This window comes from Rhinolophus ferrumequinum, chromosome 4 (assembly GCF_004115265.2).
Source record: "Rhinolophus ferrumequinum isolate MPI-CBG mRhiFer1 chromosome 4, mRhiFer1_v1.p, whole genome shotgun sequence".
Lineage (NCBI taxonomy): Eukaryota > Metazoa > Chordata > Mammalia > Chiroptera > Rhinolophidae > Rhinolophus > Rhinolophus ferrumequinum.
In genome coordinates, this window is record NC_046287.1 from 90,030,742 (window position 1) to 90,057,123 (window position 26,382).

Below are 26,382 nucleotides of genomic sequence, written 5' to 3' on the forward strand. Positions count from 1 at the left end.
AGGACTGTCACTTCTCATTATTTTTTGTAGTTCTTTCTCCAGCCTTGAGTAGTTTCCTCATATATTTGCACTGATCAGTGCTCTGCTAAATACTCAAGGAAGATCCTCTGCAGATCTTTGGAATTCTCTCATTGTGCAGCTCTCTTCTTTCCTGTACTCTGCCCTACAAACTCTAGCTGCTTGTTCTCCCAACTCTCAGCCCAATCTAACTCAACTCATGGAGCTTTTCTGGGTTCCTCTTCTTTGCACCATGAAAGCTCTCTTAAGGCAGTATTTGGGATAATCATAGAGTGCACTTTGCTTGTTTCCCATCTTTTAGTGATCACATACTGCCTGATGTGATCAGAGATCATATTCGTTGACTGATGTCCGATGTGTTCAAAAGTGTTGCTGCATGTATTTTTGTATGAGTTTTTAATTGTTGTAGGCAGGATGGAAATCTTGTCCCTGTTTTACCAACTTGGCCAAAATGTTAATCTCTAATGAAAATTTTTGAAATCTCAATATGTGAGCTTCACAGTAACAAATGTAGTTACCCTCTCTTCAATGCTATCTGATGGGAGGACAGAGGTCTACAGATTTATTAGTTTCCGCCAACTACATAACAAGGAGCCCGGCTGGTCAAAAGAGATTTGTTGTTTTTTGGAACTCCAAGGCTAGCGGCTGACTTAATGTAAAGGACACTGGGCTATGGAGTACATAAACCAGCACTCTAGTTTCTCTTTATAATTGCCCCAGTGTGCATTTCAGTCCCTTGGTGTTCCAAAAAGAAGATATTCAAAAGTTAAAGGTAGGCTAGAGAAAATGATTCTCTTTCTCTCTCTCCTCTTTCTTTCTCTCTTTCTCTCTTTCTCTCTTTCTCTCTCTCTTTCTTTCTTTCTTTCTTTCTTTCTTTCTTTCTTTCTTTCTTTCTTTCTTTCTTTCTTTCTTTCTTTCTTTCTCTTTCTCTCTCTCTCTCTCTTTGTCTCTCTTTCTCTCTCTCTCTCTCTCTCTCTCTCTCTCTCTCTCTCTCTCTCTCTATCTCTCTCTCTCTTTTGACTTACCACCACCTCACATCCGCTAAGGAAAATCAAGGGAAGGCCTGTGCCCACAATCAAGTTAGAGATGATACTGGAGGCCTGGTATATCCCTGAAAGACAGCATTAAAACACTATTAAAATGAAAGTGTCCCCTAACCACCAAGAAGGCAAAATTCATAAAGAGAGGATCAGATTTGCCTGATCTAGCTATCAACCTCTTCTCCACCCACCCGAAAGTCTCTCCTTTCAAAGCTAATATCTTGGTAGATTTGAGTTTAAAAAGTCAGGAAAGTAGTTTCCTGCACATCCCTCATCCCAACAAAACACAATCACTGACTCATTCACCAAGAGGCAGTATAGTCAACCTGTGGCATGTTAGCACTGACCTGTGTGATATGACCTCTGTGGGGGTAGGGAATAGGGTGGGAAATAAGTTGATGGAAGCAAAATGGAGAAAAATTCAGGGAAGCAGTAAAATAGTATTTATTAAGGGCAGCCTATGTGACAGGCACTGTGCTTATATTACTTCCAATTCTTACAACAACTTTTAAACACAGCTCTTATGCTCTCCATTTACAGATGAAGAAAAAGATTCAGTTAAATGACTTCCTCCAAATAATCAGTGAGTAAGTAATATAAATACATACTCAAATTGAGAACTGTGACTCTAAAATGTATGGCCACCACATGATAATGAAACATTCTCTATCTCCAAGACAGAGCTCCGCCAGCTAATGGGATGAAAATTAACTGAGTCTCAATAACACAATCAGACTAAAATCCAACATCCTTCCCCACTGCCAAAATTACCAATTGGGTTGCATTGCTATTTTCCATCTTCACTCATTCTTTATCTTCCTAGAGCTGCCCTTAAAAATCATTTAAAAATCATCTGTACCTCCTGACTCAAAATAGAGAGCATAGAAGGATGAAGATTGGGCAGATAGGCCACAGGCAAGGAAAAAAGAGGTGCCAAAAGGCAACCTCCTCTTACCTGAGACTCCACCATGTTGTTTCCTGGTAAAACTTGCTCATTAGCTGCTCGTCCATTGTGTTAAAATGCTTTCCTGGCCCTTATTTCCTTATTGTTCTCATTCTACTAAATGCTTAGCAACAGTACTGTTATCACTTAGACTGTAACTTAGACTGTATGGACATTTGGTCAATTTGCATAGGATGAACAGGAGAGAGATGTATAATTTCCTCCTTTGCCTGCTACAAATTCATAGAAGAGCCAATGTATAGTCTTCTTTTTCTATTTATAAAACTCGCAGAAGACAAATCTAAAATATTTAAATTCTGAGTCACTTGTGGAGTGGCTGTCTGATTGGAAATCAGGACAAATGAAACATAAGTTATTTGGTAAAGATAAGAGAGTGTAAATGTTAATGTGTTGAACAAACGCAATGCTGTTATGAACAAAGAATAGAGGGCAAGTATGAGGATGGTAAGAAACAAAATATGCTTCCAGGAATGATATAAACAACACAAATAAATAAGAGCTGTGTTTAAATAAATAGCACTAAAATAAGATCTATTATCTTTGAAAGCAGTTTTTAAAATTTCAATTTATCTTTGCTTTCCCTGGTACTTATCTTTTTAATCATATGCCCTTTTGTATACTTATGCCAATCTGAAGGCACATGAGCATGTGCAGAGGCAAATTGGTTCTTCTGTTGCTGTTGTTTCTTTTTCCTTCTTCTTCCAAAGAAAATCATGTTCCAAAATAAATGGTCAGGTTTGAATCTGATATGTTGAGACATCATTCAAGTACGTAGGCCATCCTTCAGCCTTTACATCAACAGGCCCATTCAGCACTTTTCTGACCTGTGAGACATCTTAATCTCTCCCATGTGCTGGAGATGAGGTTCTGTTGCATGATAAGTGAGTTCTGTAACAGAATATAAGATCTGGTGTGTTCTGAAGGCAAGGAAAAATCACAGCTGAACACTGACACATGGTCATGCATTATCTGAAGGCCACTCAATGAAAACTGCCATGTATTTTATTTAATGTTCAACTCTATGAATCAGAACACAAAATAAAGCCCTCTTTTTCATATGTCAAAACTATGCTAATTCCACTGAATATTAAAATTCTATTGATTTCGGTGGAATTGGTTGTTTTCAACTTCAGCTAAAACTCTCTTCCTTAGGGATATTTTCAGGATCTAGAATAACACTTCTAGATTTCCTCCTGGTATTTTTATTCTTTTTCTGCAATAACTCAGATGAACCAAGCCAGTGACTATTTATGAGACATGCTTTTGCAAGGAACCAAAAATTTGTCTTTGGAGTGAAGAGATCAATCTGCCTGAACCATCTTGCTATATTCTATACAGGACTGTGGCTTTTACTGGCAGCAGTATGATGTACACATGATGTTGAAAACAGCTATAGGTAGTGAAAACTACAACGATACAGATAACAATCACATAAGGACACTAATTGTACGCATATAAGAACAACAGCTTTATTAGCTTAGGATTGCCATTTTCACTGAAGTTTTACAAAGTCAAGGAAAAGGCAATTCATTTCCTGCATGTGTTCATTCAACAAATGTTTATTGAACATCTGCTACATGCCAGGTGCTTTACTAGGAAAACAAAGTCCCTGCCTTCATGAAGTTCTGTGAGAGACGGGTGAAAACAAATAAACACGTACTATAATATAAGTTAGTGATATTGACTGTGAAGAAATAAAAGACGTTCAAAACATAGAAAATAAATGAGTCCTATTATATATACAAGGATCAGAGGACACTTCCCCCAAAGATGTGACATTTGAGCAAAGGTCTAAATAACGTGAAAGAGAATCCATGAGACCAGTGCTCCCAGGGGAGGAAAGAGCAAATAGAAAGACTCAGAAATGCAAATGAGCTGGGCATGTTCTAGAAACAACAAGAACACTAGTGTGTGGTTAGAGCCAAATGGGGTACATGGTAAGAAAAAGAGGATGGGAATAAAGAGAAAGCAAGGAACAGGTAATGTAGGCCCCGTGAAACATGGAATAGCGTAGACACAAAGATATTGTGGAATACTAAGAGTGGGGTATTCTGTTGTTTTTTCTTTTAACCCCCCTCCTCCAAACTACTACCCCTCTGACACATATATAGCTGTCACAGTTCCATTGATTTTATTCCCTATGCTGTACTCCACATCCCGTGACTATATATATATAGTCTATATATATGGACTATGTATGCATATATATATATTTAATTATAGTTGACATTCAATATTATTCAGCTTCAGCTTCAGGTATACAGTGCAGTGCAGTGTACATTTAAAAGCTTACACTTCCGGCTGTGTTGAAGAGCAAGACCAGATGCAGGGACCAGTTGGGTTGCCACAGCGGGGGTATAAATTGGTAGTGACAGGGGCAAGAAGATGAAAACTGGTAGAAATTTAGACAGAGGGGTATAGTAGAATTAATTGTTCTCTTTTGGGCATGTTTAATTTGAAGTGTCTATTAAGAAACTAACTGGACAACAACTGTATCTATGAGTCTGAGGGTGAGAGGCAAGGGCAGGACTAAAGATGAAACTCAGAAGACAACAGCATGAGGGGTTAAGATCATCAAAATGTTTGAGATCTGGGCTGGCCCGGTGGCTCAGGCGGTTAGAGCTCCATGCTCCTAACTCCGAAGGCTGCCGGTTCGATTCCCACATGGGCCAGTGGGCTCTCAACCACAAGCCAGTTCGATTCCTCGACTCCCTCAAGGGATGGTGGGCTCTGCCCCCTGCAACTAAGATTGAACACGGCACCTTGAGCTGAGCTGCTGCTGAGCTCCTGGATGGCTCAGTTGGTTGGAGTGCATCCTCTCAACCACAAGGTTGCCGGTTCAACTCCCGCAAGGGATGGTGGGCTGTGCCCCCTGCAACTAGCAACACCAACTGGACCTGGAGCTGAGCTGCGCCCTCCACAACTAAGACTGAAAGGACAACAACTTGAAGCTGAATGGCACTGTTCATTCAGTACTGTTGCTAAGCATTTAGTAGAATGAGAACAATAAGGAAATAAGGGCCAGGAAAGCATTTTAACACAATGGACAAGCAGCTAATCAGCAAGTTTTACCAGGAAACAACATGGTGGAGTCTCAGGTAAGAGGAGGTTGCCTTTTGGCACCTCTTTTTTCCTTGCCTGTGGCCTATCTGCCCAATCTTCATCCTTCTATGCTCTCAATTTTGAGTCAGGAGGTACAGATGATTTTTAAATGATTTTTAAGGGCAGCTCTAGGAAGATAAAGAATGAGTGAAGATGGAAAATAGCAGTGCAACCCAGTTGGTAATTTTGGCAGTGGGGAAGGATGTTGGATTTTAGTCTGATTGTGTTATTGAGACTCAGTTTATTTTCAGGAATGTTTAAGAATTTAACAAGAATGTTTCCAACAGCTTTATCAAAAATATTCAATTTTTATTACTTATAATGAAGTATTTAGAAACATTTCATCAGCAGTTAAAATTTCATTATTTCATGTGATTTTTTTTTTAGCCTATAATAGTTTTTAATACAGGATTAACTGAACTTATTCTGAATCCTTTTAAATACTATTGAATATGAATTAAAATTTAACATAAAACATTAATTCACATATTGAGATATTTCTATGACATTGATTCAAATATACAAAATATTCCTAATTAAAATTTGAATTCCTAGTTATATTTTCCTTAAATGTAAATCTAAAGTTAAATTAAAGTTAATTTAAAATTAATGTTAAATTCATAATTGTTGCAAATAGCTAATACCCCCTTTCAAGAACTTGCAAAAGAACACTAAAATAGAGTCTGAACAAAGAGAAACATGACATTTAAAAGTATCTAAAGTAAATTGAAATTAGCCAAAACAATCTAGACAATTGTGAAGTGCTTATAGCAAGAGTAATTGTGACATGAGTAACTGGTATATGCTTGCAGAAATATAAAAAAGCAAACAGAAAGTTAAATAAAGCAGTGAGGGGGACTGAGTACTCCAAGAAAGGTTACTATTCTGGATCAGTAAACCTGGACTAGTGAGAAAATAACACAGATGTGTCAAAACACTTCAAATAATATATTTTAGATACTAATTGCTAAAACTAAAGTTGACACATTACCAGAAAAAACCCACAAAGGAATGTTAAAAAGGTAGAAAGTTTGGAAATAAAACACGTATGGTCTGACAATGAAGTTCGCGAACTTGTTGTAACGATGTTGCTAACCTTTTTTATATCAGAGGAATTATTCATTATGAATTTGTACCAATTGGACAAACAGTTAACCAAGTTTACTATTTGGAAGTGCTGAAAAGGCTGCTTGAAAAAGTTAGACGACCTGAACTTTTCAGCAATAATCCATGGCTCTTGCATCACGACAATGCACCAGCTCACACCGCACTGTCTGTGAGGGAGTTTTTAGCCAGTAAACAAATAAGTGTATTGGAACACCCTCCCTACTCACCTGATCAGGCCCCCAATGACTTCTTTCTTTACCCTAAATTAAAGGAAATATTGAAAGGAAGACATTTTGATGACATTCAGGACATCAAGGGTAATATAATGACAGCTGTGATGTCCATTCCAGAAAAAGAGTTCCAAAGTTGCTTTGGAAGGTGGACTAGGTGCTGACATCGGTGCATAGCTTCCCAAGGGGAGTACTTTGAAGGTGACTGTAGTGATATTCAGCGATGAGGTATGTAGCACTTTATCTAGGAGGAGTTCTCGAACTTGTGTCAGACTGCGTATGACAAATAATTAAGTTGAATTTATTTTCTTTTAAAAAGCATCAAAAAAGCATTTTACATTAAGTGATGTGAATTAAAAGCTATTTTAATCTCAATTTTAAATTTTCAGTTCAAAGTCATCCAAAGTATATCAGAATTAGCAAAGCAGTAACAGAATGAAAGCCCATATTTTAAGCATCAATGTAAATGGCAGTAGTTACTGTTTCCTATTTCAAATTTTCAAGAGAAAAATCCTCAAAGAGGTCTAGTTCATTCAATCCAACTCATATAAATTTTAAGTGACTGTCCAGGCTTTGGGGATCAGAGTCCATCTCTGTCATATGTGCTGAGAAGAGCAGAGTCAAGAGTAGTGGGGCAGGTACTCAGGCACAATGGTTCAGAGATTAGCCTCGGCAGCCCGACTCCAGGGTTCAACTCTTGGACCTTTCATTTACAAGCTGTGCAACCTTGAGCAATTTATTTAATCACTCTGTGTCTCAGCTTCTTCACCCGTAAGGGAATCATAGTAATATGCACCTTCTAGAATTGTTGTGAGGATTAAGTGAAATAATGAGTGAAATGTGTTTAGAATAGTACTTGACACAACTTGACACACAGTAAACTCATCAAATAATGTAAACTATCAGAGGATGAGAGAAGCCAATTGTGGGCTACTTTGAAAGGCAGAAATAAGAATATGAGATTCATCTAGAAGAAAACAAGCATGATGGTTTTTTAGTGGGAAAGTATGGGTGCAAGAAAAGTAATCCAATGGTCCTGGGAATGAAATTTGTACCCGTATCTTATTTCAACTATATCTCAACTATCCATAGTTAATCTCAACTAGATTACGTGGTCCTTGAGCACAGAATTTACACCTTGCTGCTAGTGATACATTTGCTGTTTACTCGTGTCCAATAAATGGGTTTATGGAATTGAACTGAGTTACATTAAAGGAAGAAATGATAGGATTTGGTGACAACAGGAATGTAAAGTAAGATAAAAGAAGATCCAAGTATATTTTGTATGTTTTGAGAGTACGTGGTTAGACAAATATGGTTACCACTTTTTCAAAAAGAAAACCTGGAAAAAAACGAGTTAAGTTTTAGACATCTTGAATTTGAGATGTGGGTGGTACATTTAGGTGCAAATGTCTAGCAGATACTTAAAAATGCGAGACTGAGCTTGGAAGATAAGACAGGGCTATAAATACCAATTTGGGAATAGTCTACGTCATGTGTGAGTCAAAGCTAGAAGCAGTGGATGAAATGACAAAAGAGAGAGAACCTAGGAAGAAAAGAGGAATAAAGAGAAGGCCAAAGCAAGAACAGGGGAAAGCCAAATGGTTACAGAGATTTATATAGAGTCACATTCTGGAGGAAACAAGACAGGTTTGCACCGAGCATAGAATTAGAGCAGTTAACTTTAGAAATCTACTAAGACATAATCACTTCCTTGCTTAATGACCTATTTCATTACCTAGGCTTCTGTAAACAAACAAAGCCAAGCTTTTAAAAATCAACATAGCCTTTAATCATGACTGCCTTCATCTCCTTTCTATGAAATACTTTCAATAGAAATTTTATTATAACAACTATTTTTTCCTTTTCCTCAGTAAATTCTGGAGCAATCAACATTGAAATGATTTATCTCATACACTTGACCAGAGCTGAAGTAGGAATTGACATTTTTGCAAGGAAATAGCAAAATATGATGTCAAATAGAGCATATTATTTTCCTCCTCTCAGCAGGAATTTTCTCTTTAAGGTTTATTTTTTTAACTCCATATTTTTAGTAACTTAATTTGGGCTTGACTGACAAACTTTTTTTTGAGGTAAATAACATTATAATAGTTAGAATACTAATTGGCATGTTCAGGCAGGGATGAAAAACTATTTAAGAGTAATATAAATTGAAAGTACATGAAGGTGGTGCTTAAGAAACCAGAAGCACAAGGACAAACTGAATCTTATTTTTTTTTTCTTTCTGATTTTCACATGCTTAACAATTGCTACTTGAGAAAAATGGGGGGAGGGGGGAAGAATTTGGGATGAGTAGTCTTACCTATACAGACAGCTCCTAATTGTACACTTAAAACCTATACAATTATTACTTCTCTTTTAAAAGTGAGAAAACTGATGCACAAAAAGATTATCTCAATCAAGTCACTCAGCTGCCAAAGAGAAAAATCGGAAATCAAACCTAGGTCTGTCTGATTCCTAAGTTCAGTTCTTTTTATAACCCTATATTTCTGAAATACTGTAATTTTTAAAATACTTACTTTAGCTAATACTCCAAATTTTAAAAGATTTATCCTGTTTAAGCTCAATTTTCAGTTTATTCAGAATCAATTATGCATAACTCTGGTGAACAGTGATTCATTCTCTTTCTTTACAGATATTAATAAACATTGCTTAGGTAAACCTCTCAAGAATAGTGAGAGATGTTATGAGTGAGAGAGAACTAGAAACAAGAATCTAACTGGAAATAGCTTCAAGAGTAATAGGCTTCATTTGGGGGCTCAGATGCTCAAAATATATGTCTGCATTAAAACAAAAATAAACATTATTTTCTGTAAAATATAACAAAAGTACATGAGCAAAATCTCCAGCATAATGCCTGGCACATAGTAAGTGCTCAGTAAATGTTAGTTTTCTTCCCCTTACTTTCTACCATTCCAGAAACCAGAAAGATCAAGGATTTGGTGTTCTAAATATGTCCTTTAGAATAACGTATTACCTAAGAAACTGAGAAAAATTTCTGGTGATGTATTTTAAAAGTCCTATGAATAAATATCACTGATCCACTAATGAGATGCCTCTCTGTGAAATATTGGGTCCTTTGAGCTCATAGTCTACATTTCTCATAACTGTATGAAAGTAATACAAAATAATATACTTTAATGGAAATGATTTTCAAAATATTTTATAATAAATACATATTAACTACAATATATTTCAAGGCTGTGTTGAAGGTATATACCATTAAAGTGATCTGTCTTCTTGACTTATGCTTCTTGGGTATGGCACAATCTCCAGGCAAGTCTTAGCCAAGTACTATGAGGCTAAGTACAGGTATGAGGGGAAAAAAATGGGAAACTCCCTCCTTTCCTATTTGAATGTCCTATCCCATGTACATATAAAAGCTGGGTGTGCATTGCTCTGGGGAAGTGGGGAGAACAAATCTCAGAACTGAACATCAGAAAGTCTGGTTAACAGGACCAATAGTACCATCAGGTAGTATAATCATCACTTAAGCACTGTGGGATGTGTTTCTTTAAGAGTGAAAGGGAAACAAGGCCAAGATTGCTGAAGGTGTAGATACTTACTAAGGTTCCTTTCCAATCAAATGCCTATGTTCCTTATTTCGTAAAATCATGTAGATGGGTTTTAGAGATGGCCTAAAACCAAAATTATTCCCTTTTCTATTGAATTATAAGGATACTATCACCTCATTCGATCTTCCATGAAAAGAATATTTGTTGCCCACCCATGATACGCCAGCAACTGTGAATGAGAAGAACCTGTTTTTTATGTAGCAAATAATTAGTGCACAGGTGCCTATGTGTAAGTTCTAGACATTGGAGTGGCCCAGTGAATGTCATATGTGCATTCAACTTTAGGAAAATATGTAATGAGTCTGACCAGAAGAAATAGGGGAGGAGAAAGGCACCTGGATCCGTCACAATTAATTGGGGAAATGCGTTGAGAGGATGCAAGGCATTCAGTCACCCCTTATCTACCACAATTTATGCAGAATAAATGTGCAAAAATAATGGAAGAAAATGACCTACAAACAGTAGAAGAAAAATACCTACAAAGGGTTTATAATCAAAATGGCATTAGACTTCACATTAGCAATAAGGGTTGCCAGAAGACAATAGAGCAAATCTTCAAATAACCAAAGACCTATTAATAAATCTGTAATATCTTTATGAAAAAATTATAGAATATATAAAGACTTTTAAACATCGAATAAAATGGAAAAATTGCCATGATTCTGGGTTAAAAGCTTCAATATTTCAAATTATAAATTATCTTCGTTAAAGCTATAAACGCAAAGCAATCCCATTTAAGAATCACAGTTGGATTATTTATGGCACTCGAAAGGCTGGTTCTGAATTTCACATGGAAGAGAAAATAGACAAGAAAGGCTAACAAGGTTTTTAAAGAAACCTTCATGTGAAGTGAGGAGAGGGGAATTCTATTACCCAACATCAAAACATCCTGTTAATCTGTCCCAAATGAAATAATGTCGTATTAGTGCCAGAATAGGCTTACACAATGGGAGCAGCACACAAAAGAGAGAAATAAACCATGTACAAATGCAAATTTAGTTCATGACAAAAGTGATATTTAAATAAGGGGAGAAATGGTTTATAGATAATACAGTGAAAATTGGTCATGGGTTATCCATTTGGAAAATACGAATTTAGAAAAGTGCCTGACACCCTGACGACAAATAAAACCCACGTATTTTTACCACTAAATGAGCTAAATATGGTTTTTAAATTTAAAAATATCAGAAGAAAATGAGAAGACAAGGGAGATTGTAATGGTGGCTCTACATCTTCTATTTTGAGATTTGGACCTTTAGTATAATTCGATTTAACAAGTGTAATTTAGCTTGAGACTTCTTGAAAGTTCTCTTTCTTTTCTTTGCCTCTCTTCCCTCCCAACCAAACCTTAATGATTCTGTTTCCTATACATTTCCTGTGCAATTTCAGTGGTTCTGTTTACTTTGGACACACTGGCCCTGTGACTTGGGAGAGGTTTTGCTTCTGTATGGGATCCACTCCTGGTTCCAACTTACATACACATAACATATGCAATTGTTAGCACCAACTTTAAAAGGAAAAAGATTACTATCCGGAATACATTGCATACTAAGCCAGCCGTACTGGTCTTTCTCTCCAGGGAACAACTACAAATCCCTAGGAAGGGAAGACACCCTTTGTCCCTTCCCAGTGCCTATATTGTCCCCAGACCTATTCAGGCAGAGACCTGCAGAAATTATTTTCAGAATACGTGTGCAACCCTGTGGACAGAAGCGTGACCAGGACTAAGGAATAGCTAAGAGTTCTTCTCTTAAAATTATAAGTCAAATAGTTATCGTGTATAAACAGTCGCAATTTAAAGATGAGAAACTGAGGCACAGAAAACAAGTGCCTTACCCACAGTCACCTTATCACATAACTGACTTGCACATCCCCGAGCACTATATGATTTTTCAAAGGTGTTATTCTGAAACCACCAATCAGGCACAAATCAAAGAAAAATTCACTATAAGGAACTTTGGCTATTCAAATCCAAATGTGGTAAATGGGGAGAAAATTGAACACAAAGCACTGAGCTATCAGCAGAGCTCTGAGCACTGGTGCTGGGCATGCTGAAACTAATGACAAGGCCACCGGCAATCATTCCCTCCTGTCTGGCCTCATTCCTGTCTCATAAGTTAAGTGCAAGGTTTAACCTCCTTCGGTGGTGTTTAACTCTGACTATACGTTGGAATCTTTTGGGGAGCTTGAAAACAATATAGGGTCTGAGTCAAACCAGACCAATTAAAATCAGATTCTCGTGAGTAAAGGGGTTCAATTGTATTGTGATGGATGGATCATTAGACTTATGATGACGATAACTGTGTAGTATATACATATATCAAATTATAATGCACACCCCCCCGAAACTTATGTAATGTTATGTACCAATCTTACATAACTTTTTGTTTGTTTGTTTTAATTCAGACTCAGGCAGTGAGGCCCAGGCAGTAGTAATGTTTAAAACCTCCCCAGAGGATTCTAATGTGTACAAAAGGACTCAGAATCTCCAGGCCTAATGGTGCATTTTGTGTTGGAACGTTTATGACGCTTCAGCCGAAGCTCTGGCCAGGCTCTGGATCCCAGCGCAGCCATCTGCACCAGGGCTCTTTTTGTCCCCTGGGACTTGGCACACATCTGGAGGTAATCGGAGAGCATGGCACACAGGGGTGATCAAACGGCCGGAACACTCCCCTCAGCTTGACTAATCTTCAGACAGGTTTCTTTCTGACTATGGGCCCCTGACCTCCCTTTTCTTAACATTTACTTTAGAAAACTTCCAACTGTAAATTCTCTGTCTGACTCTTTGAGATGTAAATCATTTCCCAGCTTCTTGCCAGTTCTACAACCCAAGAATATCTTTCGTAAGGATCAGGGAGCCATCCCTCTGGGACCCCTGTTTCCCAGTCTCTGTGGAAAGGTAATAGGAGCTTAATTTCTATAAGCCCCAATTAGCAAACCAGATGACCTAATCATACTAACCACCCTAACATGCCTAATGCACTGAAGAGCGGCTTCATTACAGAGTAAAACTAACTGTGAAGAATATGCAGGGATGCATGTCTAGGAGAAGCGAACGGCACTAATATTGTAAGCAGCATAAGTGGAGCAGAGAAGTTAAAGATGATGATGAACCAACACAGAATAACCTATATAAGAGAGAAGATAATACAAAAGTAATGTGGCATTCTCAGCAAGGGTAGGCTATGCTCAGAACAGGTGGAAGAAAAAGTTGCATTCATTGAGCACCTACTGTATTAGGTATGTTACTTATATCCTCTGATTATGTTTATAACATCCATGGAGACAGCTGTTATGAGATAGCTATTGTTATCTCTATTTTACAATGAAGAAACTGGCTCAGTGACATTATATAATTTCTCCAAGGTTATCCAGGGCCCATGCTTATACTAAAAATTCAGGTCTGTCCAAAACCCACACTCTGTTATGTCCAGATTATTAATGAAATTACTAAGAACAGACTTGAAATCCATCAATTTGACAGCCACAAGATAGACACTCACCCTTATCAAGTGCTTGCACTCAGCTCATCACCTACTTTTCAATGTCTGGACATGGCCAAGAAAAAGTACATTCATTTGATGAATAATGCAGCTTCATATGTAAGTCAGCGAGGCCTACTCAAAGAGCCACTATTATAAGAGATTTTATAATTCTACTATAAAGGTGTCATATTTATAACTTAGCTTGCTTGATCACCTCATAAATGTTGAAGTTTTTTCTTGTTATTTTAAGGTTTGGCCTATTAACCACACTGAGATATACAGGTGATGTGTTCTTGATGTTCTTTTTTCTAAAACTGCCCATACAAACAGGCTAATTTAGAGATTATTTTCTCAATTTGACCATGACATTTTGATTCCTTCATTCAGCATCCTTGGATCTATGTCAGAAGCTTCCAAGTGGTTCCTTTTGTACTCTTTATCAATAAGTATTTTATAAGTTCTTATGCTTTCCTCCCTTATAGTCACACTTTTAAAACTAATTTAATATCTAAGCCCCTTTGGTCATTATCCATTTCTTCATTTGTAAATGTCACTTCGGCAGCAGCTCTTTTTCCTGGAAACTTTATAAATACAAATTCCATTCTTGGTCCTCTCTCCCTCTTTAATGAGTCACAATTTATTCTGGTCTTTTCTTCCTCTTATCTTCTTTCTGCAAACTGTAAACCTACAATCTGTGTCTTATTATGCCGTGCTTTTTCTGTCCAATTTGCTCTGTGCTGGTATTGGTTCAGTTCTTGGCTCTGCACTATAAGAGATGGTGTTTTAGGGCCCTTTCATTCTCCTTATTCAGAGAAATAGAAGCAATTTAACTTCTTTAGCTCTGAATCATAGGCGCTTTCACATGCTCGGGGCTTTTGATGTTGTGTTGCTCATTTGATTCAACAAATAACTGAACATTCCCAAATGTACTTCCTGGCTGTCTAATTCCTTTGTCAGGTAGGGCATTTTCACAGTACCTTTCAATACCTGACAGACATGCAATTAGAAGTGGTGCATAGAGGAGATACAGGACCAGTGAACAGACCCTCCCTCCTGCAGCTCTGTCTTTTTTGATTTGTTGGCATTCAGAAAAAGGCTCTTGGATGACAGCTTTCAAAGTCCCTGAGCTAAGAGCAAGAGAACAACTGGACAAATAGATAATTTCTCTTCTTGAAAAGACTCCAGGCATCAAGTCAGGGAAAATTAGTGCCATCATATTTAATACTTTAACCCAAGGGAAGTTAAAGGGGAAGGAATAAAGGAGGTAGGCGATTTGCCAGAAACTGGCTCCAAGCCAGTCCATCCCAGATTCAGCCTTAGATTGGCTTAACAAGAGTCCAAGTAATAAGAAACTTTAACAAAAGTTTCCTCACCCAACTCTTAACCTTTCACATCCTGATTCTCCAAATAAAACTGTCGTGATATCTCCAACTCTGGAAACCCCATTCCCTAGGTAATAAATAGTGGGAGATGATGTCCCCAGGGAACAACCTGCAGGAGTATAAATAAAAAGAGGATCAACAAGAGCAAAGTAAAAAATAAGGAAAACTGATCAAAAGCATGTTTTCTTTCGATCAGAAAACATGATCAAAAGAAAGAGTCCAAAAGAAGGTCAAGGTCAGGGAAAGTACTTTGGGGTTTGTGAACACATGGTGTTCTACGGATGCCGACGATAGCAGTACGCTTGCCTTTGCTGGAGATGAAGAATGCGGCCATATCAAGAGGTACATGTGATCTCAAGAGCAACATATCTATGCATATCCATTTTCAAACTAATTTACACAGCTCAATTTTTTAAAGAAACAAAATAAAATACTCCTTAAGTCATCCCACGCGTGACATTTTGGTGGAGGCTGACGGCTAAGCCTAAGGCCTGATCATCAGCATCTGTTGCTACCGCAGCTTCACATATTTACCACCTTTAGAAATCTTTATAGATTAGTCACCAAAATTAAACTCACAGCAAGTTTGTTCTCAGGAGAATGATGCTGCCATTTTGACAGCTATTATGCAAAATATAAACTAACACAAAGTATGTGACTATTATTTTTTCACCTTTTTATAAAAAAATTTATTTTTGAAATTTTATTTATGACAATTATTTTTGTTTTCAGCCAATGTTGACTCAAAATTGTGTTAGATGTACGTTAATAATAGCACTGTTCTTTGAACAGAGAATAACATATTGGCACACAGGAATGTGTCTATTAATCATCAGATTGGAATGATCATTGCAGATGACTGCTTAGAACATTTCATTAGTACCTAATAGAGAAAGAAATGTAAACTCTAAGGGAATTGTACCGTGAGCCGAAATGAAGTTATCATGAAATATTACTTCTGAAGACAGACGTATATGTTGTTTTTTCAAAATCTCCATAAATTGTAGTATACAGATATCAAGTTGCATTAAAGTTCAGGTGACCGTCCAGAACTAGCAGTTCCCAGTTAACAGCACAGGTAATGGTGGCAAGCCTCACCTGTGTCACCAGGTATTATCCCACTCCCCTCACAGCATGTGGGTAGTTACAGGTATAGGCTGAAACCATGAGGAGATTGTAGGATATTGTGTTATAAATGAGGTGTTTACAATTTTGTTAAGAATGCCAATTTTTGAACAAAATTGAAGTCTTTCCCACCTTATTTCTTCTGGTACCCCGCTGCTTAAGCCATCAATTACATGTCAAAGAATTCAAATGAATATTTGTCATTCTGATGTTAACTAAGAACCTAAGAACCATAAAGGAAATACTTTCTTAATTTTCCAAACTGGCCACATTTTAAAATTATTTATTCATTTTTTTTTCAGTTAAGTTGACATTCAATATTATTTTATATTACTTTCAGGTGTGTAGCATAGTGGTTAGACATTTATATAATTTATGCAGTGATCCCCCGAATTAGTATAGTACCCACATAGCACTATACATGGTTGTTGCAATTTATGGATTATATTCTCTATGCTGAACTTTACATCCCTGTGACTATTTTGTAACTACCAATTTGTATTTCTTAATTCCTTCACCTTTTTGGTGCAGCCACTATGGAAGATGGGTTGAAGGAAAGACACTTTTTACAAGCACTGTATCTCTTATATAATCCTCTGACAGTTCTATGATTATATCACCAAATTGAAATGACCACTGAGGCAGGGGCAATTGATAGCACAGGGACATAAAATAAGTATTTAATAAATGCCTGTTGATGCTTTTACTTTTTATTTACCAAGGAGTTCATAAAACTGTAATTCTTATTAATTAAACATGTAAGTATTAATTCACATGTGATTGTAAGAAATAATACAAAAAATTCTGTGTACACTTTACCCAGTTTCCACAAATGGTAACATCTTGTAAAACTATGGCACAATATGAAAACCAGAATATTGGAATTGATACAATCCACTAGTCTTACTCATATTTTCCTAGTAGTCAATTGGTGTATATATATATATACGTGTATTAAGTTCTTCACAATTTTATAATGTGTAGTTTTATGTACATACCGCTACACACAAAATACAGAACAGTTCCATCCTATCACAAGGATTCCTTCTGTTGCTCTTTTATAACATACACCTAACCACCAACCACTGTCACCACTGATCTTTATTTCTATATTTTTATCATTTCAAGAACGTTATATAAATGGAATCATGCTGTATGTAAACTTTTGGGATTGACGTTTCGACTCAGCATAATTCCCTTGAAATTAATCCAATTTGGTGCACATTTCAGTAGTTGATTATATATATATATATATATATATATATATATATATATATACACACACATTTTTTTTTTCTGAGTAGTATTTCTCTGGGGTAAATGCCCAAAGTGCAATTGCTGAGTTGGATGGTAACTGAATGTTTAGTTTTATAAGAAATTACCAAACTGTTTGCTGGAGTGCCTGTACAACTTTAAATTTCTACCAGCAGTGCATGAGTGATCTAGTTTTTTTTTTTTTTTTTTTTACATCCTTGCTAGAATTTGATGCTGTCTCTATATAGTTCTTTATTTTAGGCATGTAGTGGTATCTAATTGTGGTTGTAATTTGTACTTTTCTAATAGTGAATGATCTTGAATATCTTTTTCATGTGCTCATTTGTCATCTGTATATCCTCTTCGTTGAAATGTCTGTTCATGTGTCTTGTCCATTTTCTAATTGGATTTTATTTTTGCTGCGGATTTTTGAGAATTCTTTATATGTATCATTTTATTTTAGGTATGCTTTGGAGGTATTAAGTCACTGGAGAAGCTACAATTGATTCCACTTTAGAATAGTTCTTGTGGCTTTGAAAGAGCTAATAGATCACCTGGCTAAATCTCCTCACTCACAGGTGAGGTTGCCTACATTCACTTAGCAGATTAAGCAACTGGGACCCAGCAAAACTATGTGGTTTGCACAAGTCAAGCACAGTTATTGGACGAAGAACAGGATGGACTCATTAAAAATGGAGAAATTACCTTTTCTGTGCTAAGGACTTCATCTCGAAATTAAGGTAATAACTGATGCCCTCTATCTCCAAAGAGTTTAAAATCCAAACATGTATTCAAAGGGATTTTAAGGCCATTTGTTCCCAAATCCATAATGACACCACCCAAGAAAACAATGCCATCTGTTAGTGGTGGCAGAGCTAACTTGTTCTGACCCATAGCCCTATGCCGCTCACTAAAACTGGATAAATGATAATACATAATAGAGGAGTGTCTGTTCTGCTGCTAAAGTAATATTTATTTCATCAATTAACACTGACTCTCCTTAGAATACACTAAACATGCATGTTAAAGTTCTGAGAAATAAAGGGAAATAGAGTGAACAGTGAAAAATGGGTTCCAGAGGGACTTGTACCCTTTCTCATTTAATGCTGTTTCAGCTGCAGGCACCAAGAGAAAGATCTCACTATTCGAAACAGCATGTGAGAAGGTTTGGAGGCATGCAAATTGAACCTCAGGCTTGGCAAGAATTCACTTTCTTGGCATTTTTAAGACTGAGGCCCTTAGCTCCCAGAGGTTGGCTGTTTGACTTGCCACATGGCCTTCCCCATAGGCAGTTAATGTCATGCCGTTTGCTTCTTTAAGACGAAATGCTCTCCAGCCTGCTAAGATGGAGACTTAGGTATATAATGTAACATAGTTATGGGAGTAATATCCTATCAACTTTGCCATATTCTATTGGTTAGAAGCAAGTCACAGATTCTACCTGAACTCAAGGGCAGAACTCATTGGAGGTTACACTTTAGGATGTGTCGACCACTCCTACCGATGTTTAATTCTGAAAGAAAAGAAGCCCTTTCCTTTTCAATATCCCTTAAAAGGAATCAAGAGTGCAGGTGCAACAGACAGTAAAGTTATTTTAAAGGCAGAGCTGCTCAGCTCTCTTCCAGAGCTGCAGGCTTTGTAAAACAGCAACAGGTGGGAAATAATCAAGAAACCATACAAATACTTAGGGGCTGGCTTACTGATGGCTCACAAAGTGATTCCTCTGAATCACCATCAGGTTAAAAAAAAGAAAAAAGGCGAGTTTTTCACTCAGCGTTTTCCTAGAGAACAAAATTATGGCTGGGTGTCCATTTTGTAGGAAAGCAAAATGACTTTGTATAGGATTAAGAATTCTGTTTTCCCAGTACATACCTCCCTAAACTCTTGAGATATTTCTGTTTCATCCTCTAAAACATTCCCTCCGATCTCAGGTATCCTATCATATCTTTCTCTCTTTTTCTCTCTCTCACAAATCCTGAAACAAATTCCAGTCACTTCCTCTTCTCTCCTCCTTCAAACACTACCAGAATCTAATGCTAGATTCAGACTTTTGACAGTAGTGATGTCACGTGATGAATATTCTTATTGCATGGAGGCAAGAGAAGAATGGAAATCATGACTCAATATGCAAGGGTAATTGAGCCTTCTCCCTCCATCTGAGAAGGAAAAACTCGATGATATCATCCAGTAACAGTTCTTTCCAAAAAATGCCCCATGTTCCTTTGTCTTGTTCCTTCACCTTTAGATTCCATTAATAAGGGTTCCAATGTCATCCTTTTCGGCCATCCTTTCCAAGTTTTAACCATATGAGATATCTTCCAAGTGAAATGATCCAGACTCAGCATTTACAATGATTTCTATCATTTGCAAGACCTCATCATATATGTGTGTTACTGATACTGCAAAAGCAACATATCCCAAGAAGGCTACTCCCCTCTTCCTTTAATTTGCTCTTTCTCCTGTCTTCCAAATTATTAAAAGCACCTTGCTCCTCCTAGTTTCTCAGACTGAAATTCTGTCATCTTCATTTCCTCCCTCTCCTCTGAGGACTTTACCTGCCATCTCAACCTCTGTGGTATTGTTCATCAGTACTCTCACCTTTCTACCTCTGTGATGCTACCTCAGCTCCTACCCATCTTCCTTATCCCTTGTCATGCTGTTCTTCCTGTTCCTTTTCTCTTCAATTCTATATACTGCTCCCAACGTGATCTCTTTAAAACACTTCATATCATGGCATGATCCTGTTGAAACATAGTCGCTCCCCAAAACATAGAAAATAAAATTCAAATTCCTTGGGCAGGCATTCAGAAATTTCCAGAAAAAGGTGCCAACTTATAGTCCCAGCATTATTTGCTGTGATAATTATCCTCCCACATTGTCTCCCAGTCACAATCATTTACTCACTAATCTTTAACCTGCATCATGTTATTTCCCCTTCCTGTGCCTTATATTCTTATCTCAGCCTGAAATTTCCTATATCTCTATAATTCCATATCACAGTTTTCTCATCTTTTAGCTGTTATCTCAATAGCCACTAGCCTCATGAAACTTTCCAGATTTTCTTATCTATATCCTGATTTTTGGAATGGATACAAAGCAGTAGAGCACTGCCGTGCTACTCATAAAAAGATATTAAAAAAGAGGTTGTGTGCTTTCTATATGACACCAAGAACTCTTTGACTAAATAAAGGTTATTTTTCAGAAAGTTTCCTAGGAAACAATTTTTCAAAATTGACCCATTCACCAAACATTCGTTAACCTTTTAATTATGTTCCAGGAACCCAAGAACTAATTGTAGGTGTTGAAGAAACAAAGATATGAATTTGAACTATAAGGGGCTCAAGATCTAATAGGAAAACCAGTAAGATAAATAAGAAACTATAATACAATGGAATATTTATAATAGATAATAAGTTAATCAAATAAGTAGACTGAATTTTTCTGAGGCGAGGTAGAGGAAAAGTGATGTAAGAGCAGGCTTTACTGACGAAATGACATTTAAGTGGGGTTCAAAATACTGTATATAGCATTTTTGAGCATTTGTCATACACCAGGCACTATATCAGGCACTTTACATTTATCTCTTTCATGTGATCCTGATAACAACCATATGAAGTTGGTATTATCGTTATTATTCCATTTTACAGATGAGAGAAAGAAAATGAGTCTCAGAGAGGTCGGGCAACATAGCCCAACCCACACAGTTAATATGTGGTGGAGCTGGGGTCAATACCCAGGTCTGGCTAAACCACAGTCCGGGCACTGGCTATTGCTTCAATTAGAGCTCTAGACTATAACAACCTAGACGTCCATTATCCTCAGTGTAGCTCCTCAACAAATGTAAATGTTGAATTTAACACTGGAAATTTCCTCACAAAACATGCACTGAAACACAAACAATGGATGGCAACATAATTTCCACTGAACATCTGTAGAGAATATTTGGGAGAAGGTCATACCGACACCTCTCAACTAGTAGTTCATAATTTCTTACTAGATGTTTCTGTGCTCACGCATCACATGTCATCCAGCTGCCAATTTGATGTTTCTCTTTCTCTCCCTTTTCCTTCCTAGTCTCCTTAATGAGGCTAACTGCTCTCCTCTTCATTCTCTTTGGTCATACAGAGCAATTCTGGTCAGCACACACAACAGCATTTGAGGACCAGTACAACAATAGGACCTCTCAACAGCACTGATCTTCATTAAAAATGATATCTACATGTATCAGAAAAACTTTCGACACTAGAATTTGCTGCTTGGGGACTTGCCTCTCCTGCCAAATAGATTTTTCCATATATTCTTCCCCCCAAATGCAATGCTACCACCAAAAGGAACTCTGGAAAATTGTTTCCATAGTTTTACTATATTGGAGTATTAATATTTTGAAATATATTAATGTGATTTTCTCCAATGTATTTATGTATACATGAGTTTTCAGTCAGATCCAGTCAGAAAGATAAACTATGCTGGTTATTGAAACAGAAAGGTTTTTAACAGAGATAAATTGGCTAAGTGAGTGTTAAAGGATTCAGAAAGCAAAGATGGAACAAACACAGAGGTAACATGAAGCTAGTAATTGCAAGAAGCAGCTACCCTGGCAGGGCTGGGGGAACAAAGGGAAGAAGGGAGAAGCTCAGAGAGGAGTCTGGGGAGCCAGGATTTAGACCTCTGAGGAGGTGGTATGAATAAGGTTGGTTCTGGAAGTATGAAAAGGAAGTCGTGACCGGAAGTAACGGTCCATGTCCTGGTTAGAGGCTGTGGCTGGGGCAATGTGGCAAGGACAGGAAGCAAACAGGAAAGAGTTCCTTCCTGTTTCTGCCTTTTGGTCTCCCTCTAGTACCTCTACCTGCAAAAGATGCAAGTGCTTTGCAGCTTCACACTATTACAAAGACAAGTAGAACTGGATGTCTTTGGAGCTGAGAGATAATAGTTTGATAACCAAGCACAAAGATCTCTCTAGTTAACCTCAGCCACCCTGAGAGGACTAGTGCCTGGGCTAGACAGAGGAGCCATAGGGCTCCTAGTGGAAGATAAAGATTTTACAGAAGAAATTCCAATGGAAAGATGGATTAATATTTATCTAATATTTGCATGATTTTGTGAGTTTGCAATGAGACAATAGACAGGCACTGTTAAGAGAAAAAGATGTTTTAAAAAATTATTATATCTCATCTAAGAGATGAACCTAAAAGCCCGGATAATTAAGTTTACTCCTTTGCCCAGGGTATAAGGAGGAAATTACATAGATAAATTGATAGCCCTAAAGCTTGCCTCCTTCACCTCAGAGGACTATGGGAGGAAGGAGGAATATTTTGCAAGTGAATAGGTTAAAAGTAAGGGCTTTTATTCCCTTTACCTCTCTTGATATCGAACCTCAAGGGGACAGGACAATAGGAAACATCCAGGTAGGCAGGAAGAAGGCTTAAATAAGTCCTAATTGGAGGTACACTCCCTGGGCATGCAGGGGAAAGCTGTAAGTTTTATTCATGGCCATCATCAAGTGGCATGGATTAATGCAGCAGCAACATGGTGGGAGATAAGTAAGCAAAAGCTTGGTAGGAGGTGATGAATATTCCTAGTTTTCCATGAGCTATGTACGGTATGCAAGGAATGGAGAAGTACCCAGTACCCCAGTTAGCATGTGTGAATGTGCTGAAAAAACCACTGGGTAGGCAGGAACCTGGGGAAAGATCAAAGAGGCCTCAGTATATGAGGTCATAGAGATAGAGACCGGTGGCTACAGCCACAAACTCTGCAGGTTCTGGCACATTGCCCAAAAGGCAGACAAGATTACATGCAGACCAAAGGTCATCAATTTGAGAGAAGCCTGGCACTCATCTGAAGAGGCCAGTGAAAATTTAGAGGTCATGTGTCAGTCCAAAAACTCCGAGGTCTCCATCATCTCTCTACTTAACATCGTGAGGCTTCTATTTTTTCCCCTTTCCTTTCCTCTTTCTCTCCCCTATGCCCGTTCCTCCTCTTTCTTCTTCTTCTTTAGCTCATACAGTATCTTTATTTGCCTTTTAAAGTTTAATTTAGCTGTGTAATGAACAAACATGTTTTCACCTATGGCTTTAATTCCTAATAACTTCACAGTGTCACAGATTGTGCATATGCAAGGTAAGATACACACACACACACACACACACACTGTAAGTAAATTGGCCCACAATAGGAGTTCAAAACTACATCCAAAATGGACAAATGTTTCCCTTACTGGAACAGGTAAAATTGAAATTAGATGAACCACAAAATAGTCTCAATTTACAAACATTGTTTTGCTTGAATTTGGAAATAAATTTGGCTCCAGTAGTTGACATCCCTACCCTGGTACTGTGAATTACACCAGCCACAGGGAATGAGAGAAGGGAGAGGAGACAATGATTAAATTGTGGACTTTTGGAATAGAATTTCCTGAAAATATATAGTATTGCAAGGTTATTAAAATTTATAAAATGGAACTTAAATTTTGAAAGTTCATCTTTGTGCTTTCTTCCTTTGAAATATACTGTTTCCTCCATATCACCTATGTTTTTTGATATATTTTCCTTTTCTTCCTACTTATACCCTATGTGGTAATTGAGATGATTATTTTCATTTTCATATATCTGTTTCTAAATGAAGTATCATTAACATAAAGTAAATTGAACACATCTTGGATACTCCGTGTTGGTAACTTTTGACCATTGCATATATCTCTGTATTAACCACCCAAAGCAGATATAAAGCTTTTATTAATACAACATCCTGAAAAGCTCTCTGGTACCCCTTTTCAGTCAGTTCCTATCCTCATTCCCAGCCCCACTTTATAATTTCTGTCACTATAGTTTAATAGTTTTGTCTATTCTTGAATCTCATGTAAATGAGAATCATACACTATTTATTATTTAGATTTTTCATTGCTAAACATAATGCTTTTGAGATCTTCCCATGTTGTTATATGTTTCAGTAGTCCATTCCTTTTCATTATTGAGTAGTATTCCATTGTGTGAAGAAGCGAAAATTTGTTTATCCATTCTCCTAGCTTTCCATTTATTCAATTTTTCTCAGCACTGTTTTGTAGTTTACAGTGTAAAGGCTTTACATATCTGCCAATAAATATATTCCTAGGTATTTGATGATATTGTAAATAGTATTTTAATGTCATTTTCAAATTGTTCACTATTCATATATAAAAATGAAGTAGATTTTGACTCATTCTGAATCTGGGGCTTTTCTGTGTTCTAATCCGTCATACCAGCCCCCACACAGCTGTTACAATTCTGTTAAAATTAATCTGGTTTCTCTTATCCTGTATGGCAGATACACCCTACTCCTTCTCCCTCTGTCTCGGTCTCTAATGAAAGGCTTGTCACTTTCTAGAGTTCAGTTTACTTTGGTTTCCTTATGTCCTTGGCTTTCTATTTTTTCTTTTTAATTATAATTATGCAGCTTATCCAGATTGTTTTGGTGTTTTAGGGTAAAGGCAAAAGTCTCTTGCAACTTTCTTCATCTGAGCAAGGAGTAAGTCTATCAATGGTGTTTCTTCTTATTTTTTTATGGCTCATTTTATTTATTTTAATTTATCTTATTTTTTATTAAATTTACTGGGGTGGCATTCATTAATAAGATTATATGTTTCGAGCGTACAGTTCTATAATTGCACAGTGTGCTTACCACCCAAAGTGTAATTTCCTTCCATCACCATATATTTGACCCCCTTTACCCTCTTCAACCTCCCCCTACCCCCTTTCCCCTCTGGTAATCACTATACTGTTGTCTGTGTTTATGAGGTTTTCGTTGTGTGTGTTTTATTATGTTTGTTTGTTTGTGGCTTTCTGTTTTATATCCCACATATGAGTGAAATCACATTGTTCTTGTCCCTTTCCATCTGACTTATTTTGCTCAGCATGATACTCTCAAGATCCATCCATGTTTTCACAAATGGCACTATTTCATTTAGAGCTGAGTAGCAATGGTTTGCTTAAATTATATCCCTCACCTGTATCCCCAGATGTCTTGTGAGAAACAGAGGAATAAATAACACTCTGACATTATTAGCGTTTTATCCAAAAGATGCTGATAAGATATGAATAGAGACTATTTGAATTATTGAATCTCTTTAAGTATATTAGATAAAACTAAAAATATTCCCCATCACAAAGGACAACAGATTGAGTAATTGAAAACAAACTATTAAAATGAAAGGAATAGGAAAAAAATATTTGCAAACCCTATTTCCTTCAAAGGGTTAATATCTAAACTACATAAAATACTCATACAACTCCATAGCAAAATAATAATAATAATAATAACAATCCAATTTAAATTGGACAAAAGACCTAAATATATTTGCAAAGAATTTTTCCAAAGAAACTATATGAATGACTAACAGGTACATTAAAAGATGCTCAACATCACTAATCTTCAGGGAAATGCAAATCCAAACCACAGTGAGATATCACCTTATAAGATGGCTATTACCAATAAGACAAGAGATAAATGTTAGAATGGCTATTACCAAAAAGACAAGAGATAAATGCTGGAGAGGATGTAGAGAAAAATAAAAATGTGTGCACTGTTGGTGGGATTTTAAATTGGTACATTTTCTATGGAAAGTGATATGGAGGTTCCTCAAAATATTAAAAATAGAACTCACATGATCCAGCAATCTTCTTCTGGGATTATAGCCACAGGAAAGAAAAATATTATGTCAAAGAGATATCTGTACTCCCAGGTTCAAAACAGCATTATTTACAATAGGTTTGCTTGTTTGTCTGCCTCTCCCTAATAGATTGTAGGGTAGAAAGTTTTGTCTTGATCACTGATATATCTCCAGTGTTTAGAAAAGTGTTTCATAGAAGGCACTTAAACATTTGTTGAATAAGTGAATGAATTCGCTCCCTTCTGTAATAGTATCAATGACTCTAGGATTGTTCTTCTCACTTTGTGCGCTAGTGGACAATTTAGAGTGACTGGGCAGAAGGGAAGAGACAAGTTGGAAGGATCATTCCATTTTCTTTTTCCTAAATCTAAGGTCTTTTCACCTATAACCTCTGATAGTTCTCTGGGTCCCTCTGAGATTCGATCAAAAGGGATC